Below are 16,045 nucleotides of genomic sequence, written 5' to 3' on the forward strand. Positions count from 1 at the left end.
GTGGAAAATATGGCTTTGCAGAGGAACAGAGTAACAACATAGGTTGAGAATAGAAGAGAAGATACCTCCTCCATGTGTGAGGGGGTATTTAGAGAGGAGAGCCCTATCCAGCATGGGGGAGAGAATTGGTCAGTCCCACAAGCTATCTCATCAACCCATGTCTTGTCTTCAGACAAGGCATGCTGCCCTCTGTCCGTGTATAGGGGCAGCAATGCAGGGAATGAGGAATGTCCCAGTGGTGAGCCTCTATGGCTTGCAATGGGTGCCCTCTAGAAGGTTTTAGATGTAGGCTTTAAGAGATTGGACCCAACTGGTAGGCCTAAGGTGAGTATCCAGAACAAGAGTATAATTCAATTGAAGAGGTGCTAAGCTGAATTCCTTATGCTCAGCTATATGTTTAACTACTTGTTTAAGCCAAACGACAAGAAGGGCCCATTTAATTTTTATAATGCCCATAAAAATGCAATTAAAAATAGCCGAAGTTGTTGGCTTTGCACGTAATTACAGGTTTACACTTTTTTTTTTACATTATTATTATTATTATGGGCAAGACTCTACGTCCTATCCGCAAGATTATGTTACTGTTCACTTATCCTAACTACATTTACCATGAACCTAACCCTTTTAATGGTTACTTGTTGGCTCCGCTAGGGTTGGTTAACAATGATTCATATTAGACGAGGCAAGACTACCTAACCTATAATATGGTATGTAGACAAGCTAACAAGAAAAATATATACTAGAAAGAGAAATTAACAAGAGAAAGAATATACATTATAACTAAAAATTTAAGAAGACATGGTATCTTGGATATGGAGAAGGATTTCCTTTTTGGAAATCCCCGAAAAGCTTTTAAGAAGACTGGAAGAGCAAGAGCAAGATGACCTTTTTAATATTTGACAAAGAAATATTTTATTTATACAAAAAATGAGTAATACAGACTCGTTATATTTAGACCCAGGGATACTTCCTTACACATACAATACTTGATGATAATTACAAATGGTTACAACATCTATTTATAGACTCGAACTATGACTATGGACTTGAAACACAGACTTGAAACATATTAAAGAATCCTTTCTTTTCTGAGAAGGGTACGCATTTTGGGCCTCATCGTCGCACTAGTTTCAAAAGAAAGATTCTTTGAACAAAGCTATACAAAACAAAAAAAACCCGTGACACAAACATAGGAAGTATCTTTGTCGACACTGATAATTTTCTTTTCTTGTCACCGAAGATAAGATTTTCTTCTGCCGACACCATTAAGGATGCTTTGGAGATAAGATTCTTCTGACACCTATTTTTACTATTCTTTTGCCAAAGATGCTTGATGATAAGGTTTGGGATAAGATTCTTTCTCAGACTATCCTGGCTAGAAAGTTTGGTCAAATACCCTATCATCTGTATTATGTCTGCCAACTGTATCCAAAGAATCTTCAGAAATTGGGCTAGGTACATCATCATCTTCTTTTTCTTTTTCTGATTCAACTAGCTGTCTTATTTCTTTCTATTCACCCGATATTTCTTCTGTTTCTTTTTAACGTTTCTATTATAGAATCATTTTCCTAGCTTTTTGGCAAAACCACCTAACATGGAAGAAACTAGTTATAATTCTACAAGTCAAAATTCTACAACAACTTATACAAGTCCTAGAATTTATACTACAAGAAATCTCCATAGACAACTTTATAATAATTATGACAATACTAGAGAAAATAAGTTTAAGAGCGGCGGAAGAAGATATCTAATAGAACATCCTACTCAATTACAATCAATATAAATGGGAAATTTTTTAAATCTAATGGCACATAGTCCACAAATATGGGATAAAATAATAGATATATGGAAAAACATTATAGTAAAGAGTAAATACCTTTTTTGGTCCTTAACAAATTTCACGATACCCGCTTTAGTCCCTAGAAAAAAAGGCCATTCGTGGTCCCTAGTTTTTTCAAATTAGGCTCACGTTAGTCCTTCTGTTAGTGGAGCTCCAACGACGTTATTAACGTTTGTGACGTGTACCGTTAAGTTGCTGAGTCACAATATCACAATCCACCCTGGACAAAACGACGTCGTTGGGTAGCTTCTGACTTTTTTTTTCCTTTTTCTCTCCAATGCAAGTTCTTCCACTTGCAGCAACAAAAGCTCAAAACTTGAACCCAACATTGCATTGTACTCTCCAATGGGTAATGCAATCGGAAAGGCCTGTCTCTGCAACGTCGGCACTGGCGCCGGCGCCGGAGATATATTTGGCAGTTCCTTCATGTCCTCCATTTCTTTTCAGGTCTGGTCAAAGTTTCTAACTTTGCACCACCCATGCCTCAAAATATTGAAAGAATGAGAATTTAACTGAACACAGAGGCTAAACCATATTTGGGCAACATCAAGAGCTCATTAATATCGTCCAATACAAATGGGCTAGACCTTCATCTCCCTTCGGTACATGAAGAAACTAGAGATAGACTCCCAAATACTAGTACAACATCGCTGCAAATGATACCTTGCAGTAAGATATGAAAGGATCACACTCAAATCTTCTCAATTACCTGGACACCTAAAGCTCGTCTAACTGAAAATAAAACATATACAACAGTTGTTCACAGGTAGTTCTTCTGTACCATCCAAATTTATCGTTTTGAATTGCTTATTATAATGAGGAAACTTTTGTACCCAGTTATATTTCTTTGGAGTGTAACTAACTACCAAGAACAAAGTTTTTTTTTTTTTTGAAAAAAACAAAAATGAAACAAAATAAACATATACTGAGGCAATGAAATAACTTGATTATGAATGTCTTCATTATATAAACACAAGCCAAGGGAGAAACCTAGGTAAAAGGTACTGAATACATGACTGAGGTAAAAGATTTTCAAAATTTTGTATCACAATTGAATTACAAGAATTATGCCAATTGCATGAACAAATTATCAGAGTCTCCAGACCGCTATGACTCTGCCATAATGTAATGTTTCACTTTATTTTTTCCAATTCCCTCATTCTCTCAATGATTGCCTGCAAGCACAAAAATTGGTATGTTATGGAAAAAAAGGTTTCCAAACCGCTGTGGCTCAACTCATGCTGAAATAAAAGAAAAACATTATTCACCTAAACAAGATATAGAATATTCCTAGATTAAGGGATTGGCATGCAGACATTCTTCAAATAGGACATATTATTGATTCCTACAAGACTTCAGGATTATCTTGTGTTACACATGATAAAAAAAACTACGATAAAAAACTAGAGTTATTGAACAGCGACCAAGATTGTGTTTCCTGCCCAACCTTAGGGTGCCAAACATGGTAACATATAAGAATGAGGTAGATGTGCGCATGTGGAAGTATTATAGGTTTGGGTCAAGAAAATAATACATAACCTTGTGAAGAAAATATTGTTATGCAATAATATTAGGGACTTCCTTTTTCCATAAGATCGAGTTAGACACAAGTAGACATCTATGTTAATGACATGAGGCATTTTCTGGAAAATAAACTTCGTCTAAGAGACACGATTGCATGATTGGTGCTGACCTAATGGTGCTGAGCACTACTTAAGAAACTAAAACTCGGAATTATAAGAAAAAGGAAAACAAAACTTGCCCACAATCATCAAATACAAAACTCATGCAAATATAAGGAAAAATGTAATTACCATCTTGCTCCTCTTAGCCTCCTCATCACTGTCATTAAAATCATCGCCAGCAGCTTTCCTGGAAAAGAATATAGCATTGTAAAGTGCATCAATAGACAATAACTATGTCATAAGGGTTAAAAAAATAGAGAAATTGCACTTCAAACCTTCTTTTTGGAATAGCCCGATCATAAAATTTATTTAGAAAGAAAACAAAACATACAAAGAGTGCAGTAACACTCATTTTACAGACATATAAATCCAACGGTGGATGTTAATGTAAACAGTGGATAAAGTTGCTTTGAGGCATGGGTGGTGCAAACTTAGAAACTTTGACCAGGCCAGCAATGGAGGACATGAAGGAACTACCAGATATATCTCCAGCGCCGGCATTGCAGAGACAGGCGTTTCCGATTCCTTTACCCATTGAAGAGTACAATGCACTGTTGGGTTCAAGTTTTGAGCTTTTGGTTGCAAGAACTTGCATTGGAGAGAAGAAGAAGGAAAAAAAAAGTCAGAAGCTACCCAATGACGTCGTTTTGTCCAGGTGGATTGTGATATTGTAACTCAGCAATTTAACGGTACAACCAAATGGTGGTAGCTCAGTTGGCGCATGGGAGCTAAGCAGGTGGGGATGAGAGCATGTGTTCGAATCTCCCCAGTACCACCTTTGGGAGGGGTTTAAAGCCTTAATCCTAGACCCGCCCCGAATCGGATTAGTTGCAAAGCAATGAACCGATTGGAATATTTCCAAAAAAAAAGCAATTTAACGGTACACGTCACAAACGTTGATAACACCGTTGGAGCTCCACTAACAGAAGGATTAACGTGAGCCTAATTTGAAAAAATTAGGGACCACGAATGACCTTTTTTTTGCTAGGGACTAAAGCAGATATTGTGAAATTTGCTGAGAACCAAAAATGATATTTACTTTATAGTAAATGATTATATAGGAAAAGAATTTGATCATGATTCAGAAGAAATGATAAGATATTTAGAAACATCTTTAAGAAAATCTATAAAGCAATGTGGGAAAGATATATAGAAGAATATGCACAGGAAATACAAATTATTTTAACAATAGGAACTAATCCTTTTAATTTTATAAATAAAATACATATGTTATGTACATGACAAGATCCTAATTCAGGAAATATTAAAGTACAATATGAAGCACTGAAAACATTAGAATAAATGACTATTAAAAATTGGCACTATATAGAACAATTTCTAAAGGATTTTACATATAATGCTTCTATATCTGGTAATGTATTTAATAAAGAAATAAGAATTTTTTTTATAAAATTACCAAGTCCTTTAGGAGAAGAAATTTATAAGAAATGGCAACAAAGAATACAAGATAACTAATAATGTCTTGTTTAAAAGAAAAATGTTCAAAAATACAAATAGCTAAACAACTAGAAGAGATTATAGTTTTTGTAATAAAATATTTGTTCCACAACAATATAATGAACAAAGACAAAAATATAGGAAAATGACACCTAAGAAAAAATATAAAAGGAATATTAAGAGGGGTAAAACAGGTAAAAGATATTATTTACGAAAGACAGAAGCAAGAAAACCATGTTTAAATAAAGAAAAGCATGTAAGAAGATATCATACAGAAAGAAGTTATAGGAATAAATTAAAATGTTTTACTTGTGGACAAGAAGACCATTTTTCAATAAAATGTCCATATAGAAAAAGTATGGAAAGTAAAGAGCCATGTCTAGTAGAAAGAATAAACTTAAATTTAATAAATATAGATGAACATGTAAGTGATACTGAAAGTGTATATAGTATATATTCAGACATCGAAGTTATTAATTATTTTTCTGATAAAGATGAATTTATAGAAAGAATAACAAGTTATATGAATAGATTTGTATAATGTAAGCAACATGATTGGGAATATATGAGAGGTAGTTTATATAAGCCATGCACAATATGTAAACTATATCCTACTATAGAAAATAGATATCAATGTAATAACTGTTATGAAGAAAGATGTAATAGACATATTCCTCAGAAATATAATAAAGGAAAACAAGTTATGAATATACAAGAAAAAAACTCAAAGAAAATATATGTTATGCAGACAAAAGTAAAAGCATTACAAGACCATATTAGTATAATGTATAGTGAAATAAATGAATTTAAAGAATTAATAGCAACACAAGAATAAAATGGTTAGAAGCTTGTCTTTATCAAGACTCCCAACCTCAACTATTATGTGTAGAATAGATAAAAGAAAAAAGAGACAAAAATAAAATATCCAGGATTAAATATGATAGAACCCATTAAATTTATATGTAATACTAAAGAATCATTAGCGGAAATAAAAGTAGATTGAAAATTAGAATAACAAAATGGAAAAACATTTTATATAAGAGCAATGATAGTACAGGATGCACTAGAAATATTATAGATCAAAATATATTAGAACAAGGAGATTATGAAGAGACATATCATCTTATAATAGCAACATACATGAATAATAATAGTTCTGAATATAAATATCAACTCCATACATAAAAAAATAAGCTTTCTAACTCAATGTGGGGAATATTCAGAACCTTATCCATTCACATATGTAGTAACTAGACCTTTAAATATAGGATTAAGCTTAGTCATGGTATTAAGATTTTTATTAAAAGACTCTATAGGAATGCTCCTTACAAAAAATAATTTAGAAATATTTAGAAATTCTATATTAAGCCAGTACAAGTACAGAGAAAAGAAGATTAGATATAAATCCTAAAGAGTTTACGAAAAAAAAATCCTAAAGAAGAAAAGAATAAATCTAAAAAGAGAATTGCTAAACAAAATAAAACAAAATGGAATAATTCTCTAGAAAAACAAAAGAAATTAGAAAAATATAATTGCCCAATTAAAGAACAGTGTAAAGAAAATCAGCCTATTGAAAAAATAGAAGATTTTTCAAATATATATTCAGATATAGAAGATAATTGTGCAATTACAGATCTAGAAGATTTTGATGAATTCTTTAGTCCTATAGAAGCCTATAATGTATTAGAAAACAATGATATCCATGATGTCATCAGTAGGTTAGAAAAATTAGAGATATTTGGAGATAATCCCTTAAAATATTATAGAAGCCTATAATATTTGGAGTAATAAGGGGGACTCAGATTAGAAATAGATATGATAGGATAATAAATATTAAATCTCTCTTATTCCAAATATAGCTCTATGCATTTTTTTTTTCTATGAACTTTGTTGGGTATGTGAAGGTTAGTTTTTGCCACTGACCAACCACCATAATTGTTGTAACCCGTCATTAGCCACCTCTATCACCCATTATCATCAGCAACCATTACCGTGAGCTACCAGCTATTACAATTGTCATTGGCTATCACCACCCCCAACCACCAAGAACTTACCATCACTGCCGTTGTCCCCGCCACTAATTAGCCCCCACTATTGTCACCAATCAAAGCGATGTTGTCACCATCACCTACTGCCACCATCACCATTTCTACTTGTCGTTATTGTACCAACCATCACCACCACCACTGTTATCGTCGCCATTAGCCACTACCCACTGCCACTACAACCAACCAACCACCATTCCTAACCATAACTATTGCACCGCCATAACCATCAGGCAGCCGTCAAAATTGAATAATTACATGAGCATAGTAGCTATTATGTCTTCAGCGACTAGTATGATAGTTATTATGAGATTATTTTGATTTTAAATTATCCTAAAAAATTAATTAATAATTATTATGATTTTTGTTAAAAATCTAGATTAATAATTGAATTAATTAATTTTGGATAATTAACATCAAGACAAATAATCGTTATAGAAATTATTTTGATTTCAAATTATCCTCATAAATGATAATTATTATGATTGTTGCAATCTAGATTAATAATTAAATCAGCTATTTAGATGATTTAAATCTAGAAAAATAATTATGTAAATTTCCTAAGAGAATAGTTTATTTTGCGAGTAATTTGTGGGTCTTCTAAAATGGTCATGTGTTAAACACACGCTGCATACCACAATCATGTATCATGATTGTGTGAAGCACACGCTGCCTATCATGACCGAATTTTAGGACATTAATAATTTCAAAATTCAGATAATCAAAGTGATGCACGTTCATTGGCGCTCTTGCTTACATAGTTTTTGAAATCAAACAAAGGATACCCTCAATTAAATAATTCTTGGAAATTGGAAAAATTGCTTATGTTGAATGGAAGGAGATTTAAATTAAGAAATTAATTTAACCTTCAAGCACATTATAGGACCATTAATAAAATAATCATGTGAAGCCCCATCGGATAAGCACGATTGGATTTTATTAGATTGGACCTAAATAATTATAGGAGGAGATTTAAATTAAGAAATTAATTTAACCTCCAGGTGCATTGTGGGCGTATTAATAAAATAATCATGTGAGGCCCCAACGAATAAGCGTGATTGGATTTTATTGGGCCTTAATAATTTCAAAATTTAAATTATCGCTGAAGCCCCATCGGATAAGGATAATCAGATTTCACTAGATTAAATCTTAATAATTTCAAAATTTCAATAAAGTATTGTACGACCCATCGTCGGCAATGCTTAGACACTAAGGATAATTTTGAAATTAAACAATGGTTAATTACATTCAACTTTGATAAAATTGTTAACCCTCTCATCGAGGCTCTGGCAATGGCACTGAAGGCCCAAATAATAATTTTAGTTTTGACGAGTGACTTGCCCATCGTAAGCCTTGTTAAGAAAACTGAAGGATTGTTAACAATAAACAAGAATGGTTATGAGAATTGTAACAGCCCGTTACGTACCGGTATTGTTAACATTAATTATGATATTAAGCGCAGTTACAATCACAGCAGTTCATTTAAAAAAACGAGAATAAATTTTTTCCGACTATTACGCGAGCATTTAAATCCTAAAAAGCGTAATAATTAAAAGCTGTGACCGTAACCGTAAACTCTTGCGGAAGACTTATTTCAACTATTTTTATAACTTACATCATTTATTATGAGTTACTAAGGAGTTCCCATAAACTCACTTAGCCTATTTCCAACTTTACATTTTTACCAATTCGAACATGTTTCACTCTAAATTTTTCTGCGACCAAACCGATCGCAACCAACCCTTCTTCTCAGATTATATTTTTGTATTACTTAATTCCCTTTTTAACAAGCTATCATACGCTCAATTCGGAGCTCATTTGCTCCGGTTATCGCCGTTTGAAGTTGGATAAGCAATTAGCCCAAACAACCCCAAAAACAGCTCCAAACCACTCACATTACTCGAATTACTGCACTCAATCCGCTCAACCATTTGCTCTCAAATTTTTATCCCACAAACTAGACATCTAAAACTTCATTTTGATATATCACACGCTTAATTTGGCGGAGAAACGAAGCGGGAATTAATTTCCCAAATCCGGTCCAGAATCTGCCTCAGGTGCAGGGGCACATGGGCAGTCCGTGTTTCTCTATTTTTTTCAGGCCGAAGATCAACCCAGAATTTCCTTAAATTTTGACACAAGGTAGAGGACATCTCAACCTTCAAAATGGCGTATGGCACGTCCCTAGGGGACTTCTATGGAGGGAGATATGCTCTCCCGAAGTTCGCCTAAAATCTGCCAATTCTACAGAAAATTCGCCAGAGTTTCCTTTGTTTTTCCAATAATCCCAAATTTGTAAAAGATCATTTAAACCTCAAATGTACCTAATAAACACATGATAATACAGTAATAATCCAATGGGTGGCACACACAAGGACCAACAACGCCTTGGGGCACTTACAACCCAATCCAGTTTATAGTTATTAAACATAGAGTCCATATTAATCATTCTTAAGTAGTTGCAATCACTAACACTTTTTTCATGCATATTTCCATCATACATATTATCATAACCTAAAATAGGCCTAAGGCCCTTCCATCATAATTAGACATGCATCAATACTATTATAATATGGCTTTACAAATTACAACTTGAAACTAAAACTTCAAATTACATTCTTCTAAAATTTCAACTTAATTTAAAAGACAACATAACCAAATACATCACTACTAGACTTAGGCAAAATGGCATGAACAAGATGCTAATGAAGCTACTAATAAATACAAATGACATGTTCATGCCCTAAGTCTAGCCTAGGCCACACGGCCAACAAAATGCAAAATATGAAGCGCTCCAGCGCTCACTCTGCGGGCCTCTTGCCCGAGGCTCCTGCTCCACTGCTACCTCCTGAAATAAATGCCCCGAGACGGGGTGAGATATACGAATATATCTCAGTAACCAAGAGGTTCTGGAGAAAACTCCACCCAATGGTTCACTTCGATGCATATCAATAGAATACAACAACCACTTTGAAAACGGGGTATAGCAAGGGATTTAGAGAATGGGGAATATAAAGAAAACAAAATACGACGATACGGGATGGTAACCCCAATTCCACGTACGCCCTCGGCATATATAAGCCTATGGGTATCATCCAAGGTGTGTTCACAGAAACCACAACCATGATGCCCAAACCAACCAAAACGCCAAAGACATTCCTAGTGTGCTCCTACCCGGATCACACACCATGACCGCAGTCAACTGGAACTCCCTCCTGGAGACCTATCCAGCGGAAGTCCGAAAATGCCCGAAGGCTAATAAAACTGTCTACTGGCCAGAGACTCGGTACCGCAGTACCCATAGCAATAATGCATGCATGCTCATGTGTTCTATACTATTCATACACACTTCCTACCGTTGCCATCAACTGGCAAGGTGGAACAGAAAAGGGGAACAAGCCCCAGTACCAAGAGGTTACCTTAATTCGTGTTTCCACAAGCTCCGTAGCAGCTTATCCCTCAACTCGGTACACAGCGGAATGCCTACACAGAGGACATTCCCAATCACTCTCAGTTCAACCCATACATGTTAATTTATAATTACACATGCAATGAACCAATTTCTTACCTCAATCCACTTGGTCCCGGACCAAGGGCAATTCACTGATTCAAGATTCGGGATTCAGGTCGATGTACGGCAACCTATACAATAACGTACATCCATCAGTACTCGTCAAATAGTATCAAAACGCAAAAACACAAAAATCCTCCCCATCTTCCCTTGATGGTTCGGCCATTGTAGTGTAAATGTGAGATTTATTTTTCTAAATTTTCTTTCTCATTTTGTTACGTCTCATTAGGTTGTCAATAAGCCAATTCAAGTGCCGGTTCGTCATTTTCGCGTCGGATTACATCAGGAAGCGAAAACCGCAAAATCCCCCCTTTTTCCCTTGGAGGTTCGGCCATATAGGTGTTAATTGGGGATTTATTTTTCTAAATTTTCTTTCTCATTATAGTACCCATCCTTGGGTTGCCATAAGGCCATTTCAACTGTCGTTTCGCCGTTTTATGTCTTTTAAGCATCGTTTCGCTAAATATTTCGCTCTAGGTTCATTTATGCCAACTAAACCACTTATTATTTTTCCATTGATTCTAACACTTGCCAATCACAACACAACCCATCTAAGCACTATATAACTACACAAATCATCATCCAAATCATTTTTCATCATCAATTCACTCATTTTTCCTCAAAGGTTCGAATCTTGCCCTATGACATTCCAAAGAATTTCCATTCAATTTTAATCACTCCAACCTTCACACAACCTATCATATCATCATACCATCATGCCACAATTCATCAAACAAGTCTCAACACCAAAATTCACAAGTCCAAAATCATGATCATCAAATTTTTCTAAGTTAAATTCATCAATTTTCACCAATAAATTTCATCGCATTTCTAGCTTTAATACATCATTCTAACACATTATCATCTAATACACATTTTCAAATTGAGCTCTCTAACGTCACTATTCATCATATCAAAGTTTAGGTTTTCAAAATCAAATCATCACCATCAACCATTTAAAATGCAAGAACACTCACCCAAATGGAAGGTACAAGGCTCCTCCTAACTATACTCCACCATTGGAGCACTTGGAAGCTCCAAGAACACAAAATTCCTCACCAAAACCGCAGCTGTAAATGGCCAAGATCTCCTCACACACGCGATTTCAAGGCTCAAGAGTGGTACCAATGTGTTTAGGAGGTGTTTTCCAACAAGTTTCAAGACAAAAATCGTTGGATTCGGTGGAGATTTGACCAAGTTATGGAAGAAAGAAAGCTTGAGCAATTCTTGGCCATGGAGGGGCTGCTGCACGCGGGAGAGAAGAGAGGGAGGAGAGAGAAAGTGTGAAAAAAAAGGTGAGTTTGACTCACTTAAGTCACAGGCGGGTCCCACACGCGTTTTAACTTTAATCAATCACCTAATTTCAACCACAAATTCATGACCTACATATTTTTCTTGTTCATGTCATATTTTTGTTTCCCAAAAATACTGATAAAATTTTCACGCTTATCGGTACAATTATACCGCAGTATTTTTACACCGGAAAATCACTATTCATCAATTTTTCCCAAAATGACTCAATTCCATCAAATTTCATCAAAATCATATTTCCTAACTCAAAAAAACATTTACAACTCATATTTGAAACCTAGAGCTCAAAACTCAATCGGCACGTTTTACGGTGCAATCGTACCGCGGTATTTTTACCCGCGAAAAACACTATTCACTGATTTTTCTGAAACTTGCCTGTCCACTCAATTTTTCGTTCTGAACCCATTTCCAGGGTTATTTTTACCATCTGAGACCTTCTACTCAATTTTTATCTTCCTAGGGTTGCGTGTTGGCTAATTACCGTTTTGCCCTTTCTTTGTATTTTGGCCTAATCTTTTGGATTTTCACTAATCCATCACTTGATTGCTCACTTAATATTTTAATTACTTGATTTAAAATTGTGAGGTGTTATATTCACCCCAACTTTTAGAATTTTGTCCGCAAAATTAAATCATACTCATCCGCTAACTCAGGACACAGTCGGAGAATCTCATCCTCCCGCTCCCAAGTAGCATCCTCAAGTGTGTTCCTTTACCACATTACTTTTATCACAAGCATGATCTCCTTTTTATGATACTTATTATCCTTTGATCCTTCACAATCACTTGTCTCTCATGGTTCTGTGACCTTTTAATTCACAATACTTTACACTTTCTCTGGTCTCCCGTTACCCTTTCGCTGATTTGTAGGTAACAATATAACAATATTACGGATTTGTCAGTATCAATTTACCTCATTCTCATCTTTATCCATCTTTCTGACCTATGGTCGTTCTCAAAAGCATCTAACCGCTTTCATGCACATTCACTAGTTATTCCTGGAGTATTTCCAACTCACTTTCTTTAGTACTTAACTTTTTTCGCGGTCCTCACTGTTTTGACAATACCCCAACAACCATTTCTTTCCATTACTGTCACTACTCTTATCATTTCGTTGTTTTCTTGGCTTTCACCCAACCACATGCTTTCTAGTTTCAAAGGCACTTTTTCGTGTCCTACAATTCCGATTCACATTAAATTCTATACTCATATACTTTACTTTTCCTTGTCACGTGCCTTCACCTCTTTTTAGGTACTTACAACTATATCTTTCTCTCTGTGATACGAAACTAACAATACTCATCATAGTTTATATTTTCGATTAGCCCTATAAGGCCCTTCAACCACAAACACACTCCCGAATTTTCTTTTCCATCCACAAAATCATGTTCATAATTTACACTCATTGTTAAACTCTTTATTAACTTAACCATCTCAATTTTACCAACTCAATCAGCTCAACTCCATACTTAGACCTCTCATAGTCTAAACACAACACTCATTAATGACCTCCACATGAAGGCCTCGTGCTTAATATTTTCTCCCACTAACTATTTTCAACTTTTATTCCACTCCGACGTTGCAACTTAACCATATGTTCAACTTATTTATACCACTTTTTCGTAATCATCGTCATTTAATCCTGAATGTCAAACTCAATATAACATCACCTTACAGTTTTCACCAACTTTCACCAATCATCTTGGTTGTTCGAATCAATCAACCACACCAAGCCATTTCACTACTAACTGATGGACCCTTAAAATGCCATGTCTCTCACATGCAAGTCTTGTTCTATAGGAATCTTTGAAACTTAATTATCAAGTCACATAAAACTAAATCCATCCTTGCCACTACTTATACAATTCCCCACCGATTGGTATCTCAATCTCTCAGAATATTCAAAGCTACCACAAACACTCAGTCGTACCTCATTAATACTTAACCAAAACAATATTATCATTGTGCATTTTCCACACACTTTCCACCATAAGTGGCATATGCGATTATATATAACACTCCTCAATCCACTCTATCAGTACAACCAAGCTATCAACTTTTAGGCAACCGATCGCAATTCCAGTTTCCAACTATTATTACACATTCGCGCTTGATTCCATGACAATTTACCTTCTATAAGGGCTAATAATTCACCGTTTTAACCTGAACTCTTGATCATTACCAGCCTTCCTAGAAGGACACTCACTCAATCTGTCAACATCAATCTCGTTATTATCTCTTTCATCATAAGACGAGGATTCCAACAAACTTATTACCTCACTTGGAGCCGAAATTATTTCATCGAACTTACTTTACACCCACAATAGTGCTTCACTATCACACTTCTAAATTCTTACACACTATGCCTCACCTTTTATATCCAAATCTGACGTATTTTGTTCATTTACAAACATCTGACCTCATTTTTGCGTTAATCACATGGAAGAACTCTCTCGATACAGTGGGTAACAACATTCACAGGTTTTAACCGCTCGAGCTCTTGCTGTCCTCAGGGCCCCAGATGTAATGACCCACCGATCAGAGAATCCACCCATATGATCCTTGCAGTAATGATAACTACCACCTGCTGACTGTGTTCTAATAGTATTCCCAACGTTTCTTATTTGAGCACTTATGTAGACCAACTCAACTATAATAGCAGTCTCATCACTGCGGGATACTTCCTTATCTCATATCACTCATATAACATAATAATAGTCTCCGGGAACATAATCCACACGGAGATGGCTACACACTCCGGGCACATAGGCCGCACAGATATGGTAATATCAAGTCTCATAACGTGCACCCAGTGCACAGAGGAGTTCATATTTATATCACATCTGTATACAACAGCAAACGTGTACCCAGTACACAAGGGAGTTCATACTTATAACATATCCGTATATAACGGCAAAACTGGTACTCCGTACACTCCAGATCACACATGGACCCAGTCCATTTGGTGTCTGTCTCACCTCTGTATATATAACAGCAAAATATCTTTGGTATATTCACATGGGGCTATCCCCATAATCATAGCAGTAGTGGTATAATATACCCTGTTACATATAAGTCAATTCGTCTTACTCTCTCATTTCATTCTTCTCACTGATAGTTTACACATAAGTCACTATTATCATAATTCACATTCTCTTCGTAATTTCGTACACGTTTTCTAACTTTTAATAGTTTTTTCTGTCATGTTACCGTTCAAATCCATAGTCCATTATCTCTTCCTTGCTTATTCTTCTCACAGATTATTTTCTCTCTTACTTTGACTATTCAATTGGCATAGTTCATAACATAATCTCTATTCCGTGAATCCAGAATTTTCTCAAAGTTCTGCACACATCTCACATATACTTCCCATCACACAGGGATCTTCTAAACATATTCGTCCTATCCCAGAGGACTAATTTCACCTCAATCCGTGCACTGCAAAATTATATCAATCCTTGCACTAACACTTATACCTCAACTCATTAACTAATCTTATCATTTTTGTTTTGACATTACACATTAGCTCTTTTGCTAAACACATAATTCCACACTTTATTGTAACTTAGTTCATACACTAATCACATGATTTCCCATCAGGTTGTACATTAGCTCATTCTCTAATCATACAATCTCTTCAGATACTTCCCATCATCGGGGATTTCATTCGGCCTCATTGTCCTTTTTCAAAAATTTAATAATTTACCTTAACACGGATAATTAGGCACTCAGGCCATCACAAGGTGTACATACATATATATGTATACTGGCACTTAGGCCATCACTGGATTATCATCCGTTTATTCATCAGAATAGGTATGTTGGCCATCAGGCCATTAGGTATTATTCACAATGCATTACAACATCCACAAGTAACTAGGCCATTTTAAATTACGATATTCATTCTTTGAGATTTCCAAGGGACCTCCATCATGGATCAATCCTCTTATGCTTCATAACACCTGAATCTCTACATAGTAGCCATTTCCAAGGAGAATTCCACACATTAATGCACACATATAATCATATTTGTTTCCTTCATGGCATATCGGTCAAGCTAGACCATTATTCCGTTACGGACAATCATACTCTCAATGAACCTTGTTCAATGCCATCCATGGCAATTCTCTCAACTT

At 35.3% G+C, this 16,045-nt stretch overlaps 1 long non-coding RNA gene across 1 annotated transcript; it reads right to left on the reverse strand.

Annotated features, from left to right (window-relative positions):
- Positions 1–9,609: 9,609 nt before the first annotated feature.
- On the reverse strand, positions 9,610–11,839 carry LOC133301263 (uncharacterized). The gene is made up of 4 exons (XR_009750163.1): positions 11,577–11,839; positions 10,597–10,670; positions 10,448–10,511; positions 9,610–9,876 (listed from the first exon to the last, which is right to left on the reverse strand). It is a non-coding gene; the product is annotated as an uncharacterized LOC133301263 (long non-coding RNA).
- Positions 11,840–16,045: the final 4,206 nt, after the last annotated feature.

Source organism: Gastrolobium bilobum, unplaced genomic scaffold (assembly GCF_033153095.1).
Source record: "Gastrolobium bilobum isolate Gb01-03AN ecotype WA unplaced genomic scaffold, APGP_CSIRO_Gbil_v1 utg266203, whole genome shotgun sequence".
NCBI classification, from domain to species: domain Eukaryota; kingdom Viridiplantae; phylum Streptophyta; class Magnoliopsida; order Fabales; family Fabaceae; genus Gastrolobium; species Gastrolobium bilobum.